At 36.2% G+C, this 17908-nt stretch overlaps 1 protein-coding gene across 3 annotated transcripts in view; it reads right to left on the bottom strand.

The window, feature by feature from the left end:
* LOC150103434 (lon protease homolog 2, peroxisomal-like) overlaps nucleotides 1–17908 on the bottom strand; it is a 641828-nt gene that overhangs the window by 337308 nt on the left and 286612 nt on the right. The window lies entirely within an intron of this gene.

The following is a 17908-nucleotide window of genomic DNA, read 5'->3' as shown; positions in this document are numbered from 1 at the left end:
TAACCCAAAATGTATTTTCTGTATTCTCTTCTCACTATAAAACATTAACATGGATAAGAGGAAAAAATATTAGCATAGATAAGAGGATAGCTGACTGACAGATATCAAAAAGTGGTATACAGGAGATATGAGTCTGCAAGATTTAATAACTAGTGGTGTATCACAAGGATCAGTCCTTGGTCCACTATTATTTAATCTGTACATTAGTTACACTGGGAAGGATTTGACAGGTGACATATAGTTATTTGCTGATGATGCAAAAATAGGTAGGGTAATCAGGAATCCTGCTGATTTGCAGTACTTGCAGAATGATTTGAAATGGCTGGAATTGTAGGCACAGGAAAAAAATGGATGTCAGTAAATGCAAAGCGTGCACAGATATTCAATTTCGCATTATGTGGGTGGGATTATGTTAGAAGAAACTGATCAGGCTAGGAATCTTGGAGTGTTAGTAGATGGCAAGTTGAAATTCAGGGGCCATGTAGCAAAGATTGCAAATACAACTCAAAAGATAATTGCAATGCTGAAAGAACTTTCACAAGTAAAGATAAGGATGTCATTTTACCTCTTTACAAAGCCTTGATAAGACCTCACTTGGACTATTGTGTGCAGGTCTAGTCTCCTCGTTTCTATTGTTATTCTGATGCAGTGGAGAGAGTGAAAAGGAGAATGTTAAAAATGATATCAGGATTGTGGAATACTGATTATGAAGACAGAGTGAGAATTAGTAGACTGCAGACACTAGCAAATAGGAGAAAGAGAGGCAATGTGGTTGAGACATACAAACTTCTGAAAAAGTGTTGCCAAAGGAAAATTACCAAAATCAACTAAATCTTAAAAAAAAAAAAGCTAGAAAAGACCTAACTAAAAAGGAGTTGAAAATAAAAATTTGAAGCTAAAATTTCAGAAGTAGTAGCAGATACTTTTCAGCTACTTACTTTACTCAAGATGAAGTGGTACTTGCATTTAAGTCATCTGCCAAATAGTCTTCTGTGCTTAATTCACCCACATTTTCACTTAGATTTTCAGATTTATTATATGTGGCCATCGTTCCAATATTACTCAGTGTAGATGCTGGTAAATGATAGTCTTTACAGCACTTGTTACACCTGAGGCCATACTTGATTGACAACATAGCTGTCAGCATCTTGTTTCTTAATTTAGTTTTAACTACATTCATGGAACTAAAAATCTGTTCAATTTCTGCATTAGAATTTGGCAGTATTAATAAATTTATTGCACGTTAAGCAATTTCTTTAAATGAAATCATTCCTAAATCATCTTTGTATTCTCGTACTTCAATTCCAGAATATCTCAGTGTTTTCTGTATTTGTCAATTTACTTATGTGGATAGTATTTTACTGGTATTCAGCAGCAGCAACATCTTTTTGTTTTCAGCATTATTTCAAAGATGGGAATAACCGGTTCTTTTATATGTTTTAGGGTATTGTCAACAGAAAAACAATTCAAGTTTTCAGGCAACCTTTGCTTAACCTGTTTGAAAAGACCAAGAAGAAACTGTCCCACTATTTCTATGATTGTTTTCATCATTTTTCTTTCAAATCTGTAACCAAGATTTGTTTTGGGACCCAAATAGTCATCAATCTCTCACTCTAGAAGGTCGACTTTGGATGATGGTAGCACTAACATATTAGCAATAGAGTGAATCAAATGAGAAAGGTCTTCAAATAATCGTCTTATCCGCACTGTTAGATTCAAAAATTTTATTTACTTCCTGAACTTGAACTAGAACAGGATGCAATAATAAAAGGTACAACAGATTCCTTTCACTTTGTACATCTCCCACAAAATTTGAGCTTTGTAACAGCTCTCAGTCACACTCATGACTTCGAAGAGAGTTTTTAATTCCAGCCGCTGGAATTAAATTTAATGAAGAGCCACGTCATGGCACAGTTGCTTACAATTTTCAGAGGAGCATCAATTTTGTTGATAGTTTGATATAGCTCTTTGTACGCTGCTTGTCTTGAAGAAGAATGTGAAAACCACTAATACATTTCGGCAACTAAAAATTCTAATTTCTTGGGAGAGATTCTGCACAAGTGTGAGACATTGCCAGTTGTAATGAATGTCATACACATCTAATTAAGATTAAGAAGGGAATATATGCCTTCAGTTGTTCATAAGCACCATTATTGACACCAACCATAACATAAGAGTAATGGTGTTGTCTGTACCAACTGCAATGAGATTTTTAACGTCCAGTTTCTTGATCAAGAGCTCTTTTTTCGGTACAGCCACATTATCACTAGCATCACACTTTTCTAGAACCCATGCTCAGAAATGTATGCATCATTTTGTTGAATTTCTTGCCATCATTTATTATAGCATATATTCCTAAAATCTTATTCACTGTGATATCATTCGATTCATCTAGTAGCAAGAGGAAATATCCATCTCCAATATCTGCAATTAGATCTTCTTCAAAATGCTCACTTTATTCTTTACAATTGCAGAGCACTTGGTTCAGCGCATTTTTACCTTTAGCATAATTTGACTGTCTGCGATGATATTTTTGCAAAGATTTATTAGATGATTGCAACTGTTCATTGAGTCACAACAAAGAAATAATGCAACGCTGCCTTCAAAGGTTGCTGTCTTATCAGACTTCTTCACAAGCATATTTGTAATAAGAATAGCCATATATGGAACTGAAGCAAGATGTTTCTTAGTTTCACTATGCTTTACAAGCTGACAATATTTAGCAGCTAAAATCACATCTGCAAAACTTACAGTGGCCTTTTGTAGCATCACCAGGAACTTCACACAGCCATTTACTAAACATTTCCATTTGCAACCACTCCCTCCTAAATTTTTGCTTGTAAGCTTTATTGGTCTCTTTGCTCATTTTTGAAGAAGGTTCTGCAACTCTTTACTGCAACAACGAATTAAGATCAGTCTCTGAAAATGTCATACTCGCTATCATAACTATCAACCAGAACACTGTGAAACAGACTAACTTGTAGCAGCGCTATCAACTTCAATGTGACAAAATGGCACTGTTGGGGCAAGTGACTGACTGACGTCATCGCACGTTTGAAACGTATATGATACTCACACTTTATCAAATGCGAACATCTGGAAAACTTTTAAAACAATTTCTTTAAGAGTAGATCATAAAACAACTAAAATGAGCTGAAACAAGTTCTGAAGGAGCTAGATCTAGCTCTAAAAAAGCTAAATTGGCAGTATTGTTCTAAAAGAGTCATACAGGATTTCAGTTGATGGAATTTTTCATTTTATAGAGGATGGGGAACGGACAAAAGGGCATCCTTGGAAGTTGAGAATGAATGCTAAGAAGGGGTGAGAGTTAGATTTCTCTCTCATAGGGCAGTGCATGATTGGAATGGATTGTCAATGGCAATCCATTCCAATCATGCAATCATTAAAATCAATTCCAATGGATTAAGCAGTATGAATGAATTCAAGAATAAGTATGATAGCTGGTGTGTGTAGTATGTGATCTCCCTCCATGGCGTCAGAGACTCAATGAGTCCCTGACTCCATGGAGATCTCTCTAAATAGTAATAATATACAAAAGCACACCTACCACAATTTATCATGTGTGAACTCCATGGCGAAGTAATGAAAAATAATTGGCAAATCATCACATGCTGTACTTGCACTTCATGAACATGTTAATGGGTGAACAAAGCCAATGCTGTCATATGATGTGCAGCAACTGAGAAAATGAAAAAACAGGTTACATTTTCAGAAGTAATGTAAAAATACAAAAGGAAATTTCTCAGACATAGCCAAATTAGCCAGTCTTGGGCATGAACTGCAGGGTTTTTTCCCCTAGTTTATCTGGGGGTTTTCCTCCCACAAGCAGGCAAACCAGCCCTGTGAACACATGCAGCTAGACATAGGACACACTGGGGAGGAATAGGGCTAGCCACCTTATTCTCAGGACAGGCACAGATTAGAAGGGCTAAAGATAGCTCCGTAACAAGCCACTAGGCCTAATATCTGAAGGGAAAAAGAAGATATCTTTGAAACAAAAATAAAATAAAAATAAATCTGTAATGCTTCTTTCTGAACATTCCAAGTTTTAATAACATTATAATTGGTTCAAATTCTGCATATTCCTCACTAATTCCAAAATGAGGCATCACAGTCCACTGGCATCTATTTTCAGTTACCTTGTCATTCATGCTGTGCCAAGATGTGCCTGAGTGCTTTCTCTGAAGATAAAATGACGCATGCATATACTATCCTCTTATGGGCTGTATTCCATGCTGACAAAATCATGATAATTAACATAACAGGCATTTTTAATGCTGCAACATTCCAGTTGACATAATAATTAAGTATGAAACACTGTTTCCAACATAAAACACCATAAAATAGGGATTTATGTAAATAAATGCTGATCATTCACTGAAACACCTCATGATTTTTTTTAAAATGATATGAAAATGCATGATCATGGAGATGATTAGACAACACAAAGATGATTGTATGTTAGTCTGGTTCAGACTTAAGTATTATCATCTCATTGGATGGAACACGTTACCAGAATGTGTTGTTAATGAAAGGAGTGTTAAGGAATTTAAGATTCTATAAGATAAATATGTTGCTGGTTGAATGAACCTCACATGATGTGTCTGCTGACACCATGGAGGGTGTAATAATAATAAGATAATTATTATTATTATTACAACTCTCTCTTGGAGTCAAAGACTCATTGAGAGAGGAAGAGAGAGAGAGAGAGAGAGGTCTATACCATTAAAAAATTACATACATTATATATGAAGTATGCATAATATTAAATTAAAATGTAAATAAGCATACATCATCATCATCATCAAATTCCTGACATATGCCCTCAAGGGGTGTACAGGATATGATAGTACTACATGAAAAATTTACATCATTACTAACTTCCTATCTACAATTTTCCTCCAAATCAGTCTGTTACTTGTCAAGACTCCAATATTATCAGATCTTATATTTCTATCGTCTAAGGCACTTCGTACTGTATCAATCCACCTATACCTTGGTCTTCCTCTGGGTCGTTTTCCTACCAACCTGGCAGAGAACACTTGTTTTGCTAATCTTTCCTCGCCCATTCTGTTCAAGTGCCCATACCACCTGAGATTAGCTTTGCTAACACATTCATGGATGCTGACAATGTCAAGTTCTTTCCTAATATCCTCATTTTTAATATGGTATTGCCATTGATGCCATCTGTTCATGCCTCTAATCTTTCTCAGGGCTCTCATATCTGCGGTCTCTAGTCTTTGATCAAGTGTTTTACTTCTGACCCAGCTCTCAGATCCATAAGTCAAAACTGGTTTGAACAGTGTCTTGTATATAGCTAATTTAGTGTTCCAACTAATTTCTCTCTTATTCCATTCCACATGAATTTATTCAATTGACTTCGTACCATACCAGCTTTATTGATTCTGTTGTCTATTTCCATATTTAATTTACCATCTTCACTAAAAATCGTGCCTAAGTAGCTGAAATGTTTTACTTGTTCCACAGGTTCTGCGTTCAAAACACAGTTGACATTTTCAACGATTCTACCTATTTTCATTGTCTTTGTCTTTTTATTGCTGACCTTCATACCATATCTATTAAAACAGTTATTCAATTTAGTGAGAGAATCTTGCAAACTTGTAGTGGATTTATTTAGAAGTATAACATCGTCTCTGCATAAAGCAAAGAGCTGACATTAACACCTCCATTTCTTATATCATGTTTAATACCACTTTCCTTCATAATTTGATCCATAAGATAATGAATAACAGAGGGAATAATGTACATCCTTGTCTCACACCAGATTTAACATTAAACCATCTTCCTGTACTTCCTTCAATTCTAACTGCTGACTTGCAACTCAAATAAAGACACAGTATTGCTTGATATAATGCTCCCATTGACACCATATAATTGTAGCGTATTGAATAGTTTCTCTCTTGGCAAATTGTCATATGCCTTTAACAGATCGACAAAACTTAAATACAGATCTTTGTTATATTCCCATGATTTCTTCACTATTTGTCGTAAAGTGAAGATCTGATCCTGACAGCCTCTATTTGGCCTGAATCCAGCATGTTCTTCACGAAGCTTTTCTTTCACAATTCTTCTCAACTGTTTCTCAAGTATACTTGCATAGATCTTGCCAGGAACACTCAGTAGGGATATACCTCTGTAATTCTCACATTCAGTTTTATTTCCCTTCTTATATATGGGTACTATTAGAGCTCTGCTCCAATCATCAGGAATTTGTCCCTCTGTCCAGGCCTTCTGAACTATACAGTGCAGCCACTGTAAGACTTTTATATCACCATACTTCAACATTTCTGGTCAAATATCATCTACTCCTCCTGCCTTTCCACATTTCAAGCCTTTGATGGCTTTTCTACTTCAAGTATGGATATGTATTCCTGACTGTATGCCTGTTGAGTGTTTTTTACCACTGTGCTTGTTTCATTTAGCAATTTTTCGAAGTAATTACTCCATACTTCAAGGATATCTTTTTCTCGAGTTTTCATGTCACCTTGATCATCTCTAATTCCTTTTACAGCACTCTTTCCTCCATTTCTAAGCTTCTTCAACAACCTCCAGAATATCTTGCCACCTTCTTGATATTTATTTTCTATGTTCTTCCCAAAGTCCTCCCATGACTTTTGTTTAGCTAGTTTTACACACTGTTTAGCTTTCTTACATTTGTATCTGTATTCTCCAAGAGCAGAAGCTGACTTATTTGCCAGGAACTTTTGATATGCTTTCTTCTTTTCCTTCACTGCCTCTTTAACTTCCTGTGTCCACTATGGAGTTATAATTTTTCTATATCCTTGCAGAAAACCTCACCACATGCCTCTCTGGCTGAATTGATCAGGGTTTTCTTTAAGGTTTGCCACTGAATCTTCAAGGTTTGTTTCTTGTTCTCAAACTCTTTCATTTTTCTTCAATAATCTTTGTGTATTTTAGTCTACAGTTCACATATGAGAGCTGCTCAACTTTTATTCGCTTTAAAACTTTCTTACATGTCATTCTTTTCAATATGAAATTCAATTTTATCCTGCTCAAGACTAAATACTGATCACTTCCAATTTCAAATCCTCTGTACACTCTGGTGTCCTGCACCAGGGAGAAAACATCACTATCAACAATAACATAGTCAATGAGACTTTTCTTATTCCTTGCCTCTTCTCTCCATGTGAATTTGTGCACATTTTTATGTTGGAACATGGTGTTAGTAATAACCAGTACATGTCCTGAGGAAATCCAACAGATATATGCCATTATTATTAGCTCTGCACTTTTCTCCAAATTTTCCCAAAACATTTTTGTATGTCTGACAATCACTTCCTACTCTGCTATTTAGATCCCCAACTAGGACCTTTTTCATTTTGTCACTAGCTTTTTCTAGAGCCTCAAAAAATTCCTCCACTTCTACCTTAGTAGAACCTTCTGTGGGACCATAGACAATAAGTCTCATTGTCCAGTTTCCCATTCTGATATTTGCCCACATCACTCTACTTGAGACTGCCTCCCATTCAAGAAGATTAGCCTCATATTTAATGTTAAATACTATGGCTACTCCTTCTTTTCTTTGATCGTCATTGCCTGACTATAACATTTTGTATTTATTGCTCAGAAAGATCTCACCAATTTTTGTCATTTTTGTTTCAGTCACCTCTATTATGTTGATCTGGTACTTATCTAATTCCTCAGCTAGCTCCATTTCTTTGCAATTCAGGCTTCTTATATTGATAATACCGATCTTTAACTCTGGTGATGTTGAGTTTGGGTGTGCTTTCAGATTTATTCCAGTAGCTGACTTTTCGCTGTTCGCCCTGGTTCCCTGGTGAAAACAACGGGGGCCTTGTTTAACCAGCGACCTCCCAGCCGGTATGAAATTTTGTCATACTGTGCCATCATTTTCTATATTGGTTTAAGCCAATAGGAATACAATTTGGTCAGCTAAATCCCAAATTGCCAGCCCATCCTCGTTCGTTCAGTATCCAGTTAGATACCCAACAGGGTGCACCACGAGAAGGTGAGCATTGGACATTAGGTCAGAAGCTCTGGTCAGTTCTCCGCATTCCTTTAAAGGCTATGTGGAGGTCTCCTCTCAATTATACAGCTTTGACCCTTAAGCACCCAAAAAAAAATAGTATACATATAAACTGTTTAAACTAAACATATTTGGTCGTTTATATAATTCAAATACAAACTTATTTATTAATTACTGACCATTTACGAAAAACAAAACCACATTAGAGCCTACCAGTTTCGCCAGCAAACTGTCCGGCTTTTTCAAGGCGTTTACAGAGACATAAAAACTAGTAAATGCAAATTGAAAGGAACATAAAAAATGTTGTAAACCAACTAGTAGCTAAGGCTACATGTTCGTGTGACATAGAAGACTTATTGTTCTTATTCATTATCACACATGCGTGTTTGTTGTAAACATGTAATGTGATTACTGGCTAGCTGTAGTTCAGATTGATTTAGAGAGAGAATCAGGTTTTTCCACGAACTGTTTAGGATTGCACCCTGATTTCTGTTGAGGTTTCCACCGGTTATTAACACTATTGTAGCTTCCTTGAATAAACGATGTCTGTAGTCGTCATACAGATATGGCATGGAGCTGTTTTGCCACTCTATCATGTCGTTAGATGTATAGAAATTGTGCTAAGCCGGACGAGATACTTCTGTTGTGGTTTACATCACCAACGTGTTCTTTTTTGTCTGATTTCTAAACTCCGTGAAGTTTGTCCGATGTAGGCAAGACCACAGGAGCAAGGAATGTAATATATTCCTGGATATTTGTAGAAAGGCCGTTTATTTATCTATTTATCTTTTGGGGATCCTAAAACTTGTCTGATGCTGGTGGTTGGTTTGAAGACCACTCTGATGTTGTAGGCTCTTAGTATTCTGGCTATTTGATAAGAAATTGACTTGATGAATGAGATCACTACAGTAGAAATGTGCTGGGAGCGTGATTATTCTTGTCTGGGGTTGTCACTATATAGATATTTTTTGATGATGTTTTGAGGATATCCATTTTGTGATAATGTGTTGGCTATTAGTGATAGTTCAGTCTGTGTATCCTCCTCTTCTGATATAAACTTTCTGGCCCTATATTTCAACATGAGGATAATGCTCAGTTTGTGTGTCTTGTGATGGTTTGAAGTATAATGAAGATATCTTCCAGTATCTGTGGGCTTTCTATTTTTATGTTCCTTTCAATTTGCATTTACTGGTTTTTATGTCTCCGTAAAAGCCTTGAAAAAGACAGACAGTTTGTTGGCGAAACTGGTAGGCTCTAATGTAGCTTTGTTTTTCGTAAATGGTCAGTAATTAATAAATAAGTTTGTAAGTATACATATATTACAAAAGTCCACAGATGGAAAATCTCTCCTACCCATAACATATCATACCGAAGCTTAAATTCATTCACACCCTTAGGATTTACAACATACACAGGCAATGCATTCTACTCACCCACCACTCTCCATATAAAAAAAATTTATCACCCTCTTATTCACCAATTCCTTGTGCAATTTACAGGGATGGCTTCCAGTTCATGTCCCTTCCTTATTTTCCATTATCTGAAAAATCTCTCTCATATCCATCCAGTAAATACTTCTCAAGAACTTAAACATCTCAATCATATCACTGCTTCACCTTTTATCAACCAAACACTAAGATACAAACAGGTATCTGAAAGTTTCCCAACTGGGTCATGAAGATTAGAGAGTGAATATACAAAAAAAAAAAAAAAAAAAACATGGAGGTAACTAAGTATAACAATATAGAAATGCCAAGAGTATCGAACACAAAGATGCTGAGTTTGTTACCTTGGTTAACACATTGTGGCCTCAGATGAATTGGCATTAGTGAGACCAAGCTCTCAGAAGCAGATTATACTAACTGGTATCAAGTATAAAAGATATGGTATTTTTAGGAAAGATAAACACAATAGAAAGGGGGAGGGCTAAGGAAATCATCATCAAATTCCTGCCATGTACCCTCAAGGGGGTGTACATATGATAGTACTACATGAAAAACTTGCATCATTACTAACTTTCAAACTAAAATTTTCCTCCAAATCAATCTGTTACCTGTCAAAACTCCAACATTATTAGAACATATATTTCTGTCTTTTAAGGCACATTTTACTGTATCAATCCATCTATATCTTGTCTTCCTCTGGGTCTTTTTCCTGCCAACCTGGCAGAGAATACTTGTTTTGCTAATCTTTCCTCTCCCATTCTGTTTAAGTAACCATACCACCTGAGATTAGCTCTGCTAACAATGTTAAGTTCTTTCCTAATATCCTCATTTTTAATATGATATTGTCATCACTGATGCCATCTGTTCACACCCCTAATCGTTGTCAAAACTATCATATCTGTGGTCTCTAGTCTTTTGTCAAGTGTTTTATTTCTAACCCAGTTCTCAGATCCATAAGTTAAAACTGGTTTGAATGTCTCAATCAACTTGCTTATTCTTATCATTCTTATTCATCCAATTTCAAATTCATTTTTCAACTTTATTCTTATTTAACTTTCTTATTTCGCTCTTATTCCTATAAATTTCTTCAGTTGACTTCCTACCAAACCAGATTTGTTGATTCTGTTGTTGATTTTGGTATTTAATTTACCATCTTCAAAATGTGCCTAGGTAGATGAAATGTTTTACTTGTTCTATAAGTTCTCCATTCACAATGCAGTTTTTTTTTTTTTAATTTCTGCCTATTTTCATTGTCCTTGTCTCAGGGCCGAATTAAGACCCATAGAGGCCCAAAGCACTTAAAAGATTTTGGTGCCCCATATATATGTAATTCAAAATATAAACAATAATAAGCCATAAAATGAATTTTTATTTTTCAAAATGAAACAAAACTTATAGTAAGATGGAAAATAATGTTTATTTTTGTATACTTCAACTTTATTTAGATTTGAAAAGTTTTCTCCTACTTTTTTTAATTGCAAAGTCTTTGATCAGATCCTCAAAATTAATCTTACATAACACATCTGCTTCTATACTTAGTAGAGATAAAGCATTCAACCTTCCTTGTTGCATAGTTGTTCTGATGGGATTTTTAATATACTTCAACTGAGAAAATGAATGCTCAGCTGAGCAATTTGTGACCATTAATGTTAAAAATATACGAAAGGTAATGTCTACATTTGGAAAGGCACACTCAATACTATCTTCTACAATTATTTTATAAAGTTCAGCATGATTGAATCTTGTTTTTACATTTTTTGTTGCACTGAACTTAATGACGCACATATGAATGAAACTGCTGACGCTCAGCTGAGAAATTAGTGTTCAAGTCCTCTGGGTAAGCATCAATCAGCTTTTGACAACACTGAGAATACCTTTCAATTTCAGTAGATGATGAAGTCACTGAAGTAGCATTATGTGGCACATCACTTAGAAAAGAAAATCTCTCTGATATTTCTTTGTATATCTCTTCTCATCTCAGTTTCAAGTTTGTCAACAATTGTGTAAAAGGTGGTGATACGAAATTTATCTCTGGCATTCAGATATACTTCTGGAGCATCTCCGTCATTGGTATTTCTGATACGTTTGCAAGTTTGAGCTGCCTTGTAATCAACATCTGGTAGCACTTCCTTTGTAGCTGCTTCATATCTTTCAAATTCATTTCGTGAAGTGCACAACTGGTCAGCTAATGATCCATACAGATCTGCACATGTTTTTAAGTTGACATCCTCGTTCTGTAGAACTTGGCTTACTCTATGAAAATTTTGCAAAATCTCATCCCAAAAATTCAACATAAAAACGAATTCTAGCTCTTGCATCTTATTTGCAATATTATCTGCTTCTCTTCTAGTTTCTCCCTTTTGTGACTGGTCTTCGGCTATATTGTCTAACGCTTCTAAAATTTGAAGGAAAGATTTCAAAATTGCTGCTGTTGCATAGCATGTGCCTCCCATCTGGTATCAGAGAGGGATTTTAAGACATTTTCATTTCCAATACAACCTTTAAGAATTGTCCACCGGCTGGTTGAGGCTGAAAAAATAGGTATAGAGCAACCGCACTGTAGAGAAAAAATTAACCGCCTCTTGACAGCAGTCAACAGCACTTCGGCCTACCAAATTTAGTGAATGAGCTGCACAGGGCACATATATAGCAAACTTGTTTGTTTCTAAAATTTTTTGCTGCATCCCCCCTTATAACACCCAGACATGTTAGCAGCATTGTCATAAGACTGACCCCTACATTTTGAAAAGTTTAGCTGACAAACTTTACGTAAGTACTGCAACACCTGATTTGCCATTTCCTCACCGATATTGCTTTTCATTTCCAGAAAGGATAAAAAGCGTTCAATAGGCTGTCCATCTTTTAAGTACCTAAGTACAACACTTAACTGGTCAATATGTGACAGATCTGGTATTGAATCAACTGACAAACTAAAATAACCAGAAGATTTTACTTCATCAACAATAAGCACATGGATCTTTTGAGCCATCAGTTGAATGAGTTCCTCACAGGTGGCTTTGGACAGATAAGAAGGATTTCCATTGCCACAAAAATGGATCAAACTGACTTATGAGCTCAAGCAGCCCTAAAAAGTTCCCATTTTGCAATGATCCAACTCTTTCTTCTGTTCCTCGAAAAGCCAAGCCACATTCAGCTAACATACAAATAACAGCTATGACACGCCTCAGGACATACTCCCAGTAATCACCCTCTTCCTGAATTTGTTTTTCCAACTGTTGTCCCAACCCTACACCTTGTCTGCGAGTTAAGTATGTTAGAACAGTGTCTCGGTGAGAAGTGTTTTTTTCATGTTGATCAATTACAATAGTATTTCGCCAGTCACTGAACCCTTCTCTTGTAACAAAATGCGAGAAATTTTTAGGAACAAACAGTTTACAAACAAAACAATAAACTGATCCCATTGATGGTGAATACATTAATGGGTCAGTCTCTCTTGCATTCCTCACCATTAGCTTTTGTCCCAACAAAAAGTTTCTGCGAATTTGATTTCTCTGCTGATGACGTGGCTTATTGGACTGCTGGTGGACCCAGTTACTGTCAACACCACAATGGACCATTTGACAAGTCTTACCGACATTTCAGTAGAGAAATCAAGCCACAACCCTGGATCTTTTGCGATATTTACTTCATCTTTTGCAGACTGAATCATTTCACTACCATCACCATGGCCCACTAAACTTTCATTTTCAGCAATTATTTCAACCTCAGAATGTTTTATAAAGCAACTTGCATCAACATTTGCAGTAGAGATATCAAGAGAATTTACAGAGAGTGAGGTCAGTAGATGTTTACTTTCTCCTCACTTGTTTAGTATATATGCAGAGGACATCATGCGTGAAGCATTGCATGAGCTCAGGACAGGAATTACGACAGGAGGTAGATTGATCAGTAATCTGAGGTACGCTGATGATACAGTACTTCTTTGTAATGACATAGAAGAACTAGGGCTAATTCTTGACAAAGTTAATAAGATCAGTAATAACAGAGGACTTCAACTCAATTCTAGCAAGACAAAGATAATGGTTCTCAAAGGAAAAACAAACAGAGAAGCTCTTGAGAAACAAGTGTATCTTAATGGAGAAAGAATTGAGGAAGTCAGCAAGTTTGAGTACCTGGGATCCATTATTAATGTGAAGGATCGCTGTTCAGAAGATGTCAGAAAAAGGTTAGGAATGGCTAAAACAACAGTCAGAGACCTGTCTAAAATCTGGAAAGATGGATCTATCTCCATGGCAACAAAGTTGAGGATTTTAGATGCAGTTGTTTTTCCAAAAGCGACTTATGGATGCGAGACTTGGAACCTAAAGAAGTCAGATAAGAAACGGATATCTGCTTTTGAGATGTGGTGTTACAGAAGGCTGTTGAGGATATCATATACTGAAAGGCGTACAAATGAATGGGTGCTAGAAAAGATTAGTAGAACTTTAAGGCTCCTTAAGGATATTGACAGAAGAAAGTTAAAATATTTTGGACACATAGAAAGGACGGAAGGAGGACTTCTCAGAACGGTAATAGAAGGTAAAGTTCCTGGAAAAAGAGGCAGGGGTAGACCATCAATGAGATGGATGGATGACGTGTGTGGAGTGACTGATCTTCAGAGAGTTGAGGCTGCCAGAAAAGCAAATAACAGGACTACATAGTGAGGCCTGGTGTGGAACATCATCGAGCATCGGTGTGACCATACGGTATCTGTAGATGCCCAGTGAACATAGAGAGAGAGAGGTCAGTAGTGAGACATGTGCTAGATGAACCTGCTTGTGACACCTTGATGAGTCAACATCATCATATTTTGATTTTGAAGTGATCAAAGTGGTATTTGTGTCCACTTCTGATGACGGAGATTGGCTCTGATCAGGAATTGGTATATAATGTTGTGAACTTGTATGAAGAAATCAGTCAGCTTTGCAGTCTTGGAATCTAATTCCAAATTCTCCTCTTGTTTCTTTTTTGATAGTTTTCGCTTTTGTGCACCACTTAACTGAACACGTTTCATCTTGGTTCTTTGGAATCTGTTAAATACAGAAATAAAAAGATTATTTTGTTGAATATTAGGTGCACATAACACAGACAAAATCATACGAACAAGTTAATTTTCGGCTTACAGCTGAATCTTGTGCTTTTGTGCTTTAATTAACTCTTATTTTACCGGAGTTGCACTTCTGCGACAGCTAGGCCTTTTACCGGAGGCGCGTTTCTGAGACAACCACGTGATTTGTTTTATATTTGCTTCTGGAGTCTTTTATAAGACATAATTTATTAAAACAAGACCTAAAACAGACAGGAAAATAAAAAATAAAATGGTTACGTTAATTATAAAAAATTACCTCATTTGATGCAATGGTAGTGCCAGAAAGCATTGTGAGCGATAATACAGTGTAAACGAATCGTCATGCACGTGGTTAGAGTTTTATTATGCCTTCTACACGTCATTATTTATTGAAACAAAGTAGGTAACAGTAAGAAAAGTTTAAAAAAATGAAAAACTAATTAAAAGTTAATTTAAATTAAATTTGTCATCTAACTAAAGCAGAAATTCTGTGGTGCCCCCCTTTCCATGATGCCCTAAGCACATGCTTATTTTGCTTAATGGTTAATGCCTTGTCTTGTTATTATTGATTTTCACACCAAATTTATAACAGTTATTCAATTTAGTTAGAGAATCTTGCAGACTTGTACCGAATTTATTTAAAAGTATAACATCATCTGCATAAAGTAAAGAGCTGAGTTAACATCTTCAATTTTGATATCAGGTTTAATACCGCTTTTCTTCATAATGTGATCCATATAGATAATGAATAACAGAAGGATAATGTACATCCTTATCTGACACCAAATTTAATGTCAAACCATCTTCCTGTACTGCCTTAAATTCTAACTCCTGAATTACAACTCAAATAAAGACTAAGTATTGCATGATATAATGCCCAACTGACACCATATAACTGCAGTATGTTTAACAGCTTTTCTCCTGGCACCTTGTCATATGCCTTTTGCAGGTCTACAAAACTTAAACACAGATCTTTGTGATTTCTCAACTATTTGAAAGGAAATAAATTGAAATAAATAAAATAAATTGAATTATTGAAAGGAGATAAATTTTTTATGAGAGAGGACTTGAAAGAATTGTTAAAGGTAGCGAAAGAAACGAGTGACAGAGTTAGGATGGTGAGTTTCTTGCCGTGGTACGACAGAGAGGAGTTCAGAAGGAGGGCCATAATTGCTAATGACTATGCGCAGGTTATGCAGGCGGTGTGGTGTGGAATTTGTGGATGTGTGGAATGAGTTTGATGGGGCAAAAGGAATTATACAAGATGGATGGCCTGCATTGGAATGGATTTGGTGTGCAGAGACTGGAAAAAGTGTTGCTGAATGAAGTGAAAATGGATGTGCAGAACCAGGGAAACTAGAACTACCAAGGAGGGGAGGAAGTGGATATGCAAACATCAGTGAAACAGTTGAGTGTGAGAATGTATATAATGTACCCGAGCCAGTACTAAGGACAAGTAATCGGAATGGGATAGTTAGAATAACGCATCAAGATAGGGGTGGGACAAAGGAACCTCTGCATTTCATGTATATTAATGCCAGGAGTATTCCTTCTTGTTCCTAATACTCCTGGCATTAATATACATGAAATTTTTGGCCTTGGTCGGCTCTTCCTGGCCACAGGTTATTGGTATTAGTGAAACATGGCTGACAGAAAATGATATAGTTAGTGGGATAGAATGTGTAGGTTATAGTGTGTTTAGGAGGGACAGAGAGAATCAAATGACGGGAAGGAGTGTTATTGATGATAGCTGATGAACTGCAGCCAAGGAGAATTGAAGTTGTATTGCAGGATAGTGAAAAGAGCTCATTTGAGGCTATTTGGTGTGAGATTGAGACTGGCAGAACAAAATAATATATAGTTGGGTGCTGCTATAGACGAGGTGATGGAATAGATGGTGGAGATAGTATGCATAAACAAATTGATGAAATGAGTGGAAGGAGGGTAATTATTATGGGGGATTTCAACTATGGTAACATTGATTGGAAGGAGGAGAGGACATTTGTGAGGAAGGAACTGGATTTCATCCAATTACTGATGGATAACTATCTGAGACAGCATGTAATGGAAAATACTAAGGGTTTGAGAGTGCTTGACCTGGTAATAGCATCTGAGAATTTGACTGTAATGAATATGACCATGTTGCCACCTATTGGTGAGAGTGATCATCTATCTAGGCCTTCTGAACTATGCACTGCAGCCACTGTTACTTTTATACCCCATACTTGAGCATTTCAGGTCAAATATGATCTACTCCTGCTGCCTTTCTGCATCTCAGGCTTTTGATGGCTTCAAGTATGGATATGTATTCCTGATTACATGTCTGTTCAGTGTTTTTTTACCACTCTGTCACTGCTTGTTTCATTGAGCAATTTTTCGAAGTAACTACCCATACATCAAAGATATCTTTTTTGCCATTTTCATGTCATTTTTTTCATCTCTAATTCCATTTACAACACTCTTTCCTCCACATTTGAGCTTTTTCCACAACCTGCAGAATATCTTGCCACCATCCTGATATTTAGCTGTGTAAAATAGCTCTGTATTCTCAAAGAGCACAAGCTGATTTATTCACTATGAACCTTTGATATGCTTTCTTCTTTTCCTTCACTGTCTCTTTAACTTCCTGTGTCCACCATGGAGTTCTGATTTTTCTATCTTTGCAGACAACCTCACCACATGCCTCTGAGGCTGAATCAATCAATGTTTTCTTCTGGAATTTGCAGTGAATCTCCAAGGTTTGGTTCCTGTTCTCAAACCCTTTCATTTTTTCTTGAATAATATTTGTGTATTTTAGTCTACAGTTCACATCTGAGAACTGCTCAACTTTTATTTGCTATAAAACCTTCTTACCTGTTCTACTTTTCAATATGAAATTCAATTTTTTCCTGCTCAAGACTAAATAGTGATCACTTCCAATTTCAAATCCTCTGTACACTCTATTCCGCACCAGTGAGAAAATATCACTATCAGCAATAATATAGTCAATGAGACTTTTCTTATTCCTTACCTCTTCTCTCAATGTAAACATGTGTACATTTTTATGTTGGAACATTGTGTTAGTAATAACCAGTCCATATCCTGAGCAGAAATCTAACAGAAATCTTTGCTCTTATCTCCCAATTTTCCCAAAATATTTTTGTATGTTTGACAATCCTTTCCTGCTCTACTATTCAGATCCCCAACAAGGACCAACTTTTCCTTTTTGATTGTTTCAGTCTTTCTCCAAACCCCTAAAAAATTCCTCCACTTCTACCTTAATACAACCTTCTGTGGGAACATAGGCACAAATAAGTCTCATTGTCCAGTTCCCTTTTCCATTCTGATATTTGCCCATATCACTCT

The sequence above is a fragment of the Typopeltis vanoorti genome, chromosome 9, assembly GCF_054136105.1.
Source record: "Typopeltis vanoorti isolate ZY-2024b chromosome 9, IOZ_Tvanoo_1.0, whole genome shotgun sequence".
NCBI lineage: Eukaryota > Metazoa > Arthropoda > Arachnida > Uropygi > Thelyphonidae > Typopeltis > Typopeltis vanoorti.
This window is presented reverse-complemented; position numbering and strand designations above follow the sequence as displayed.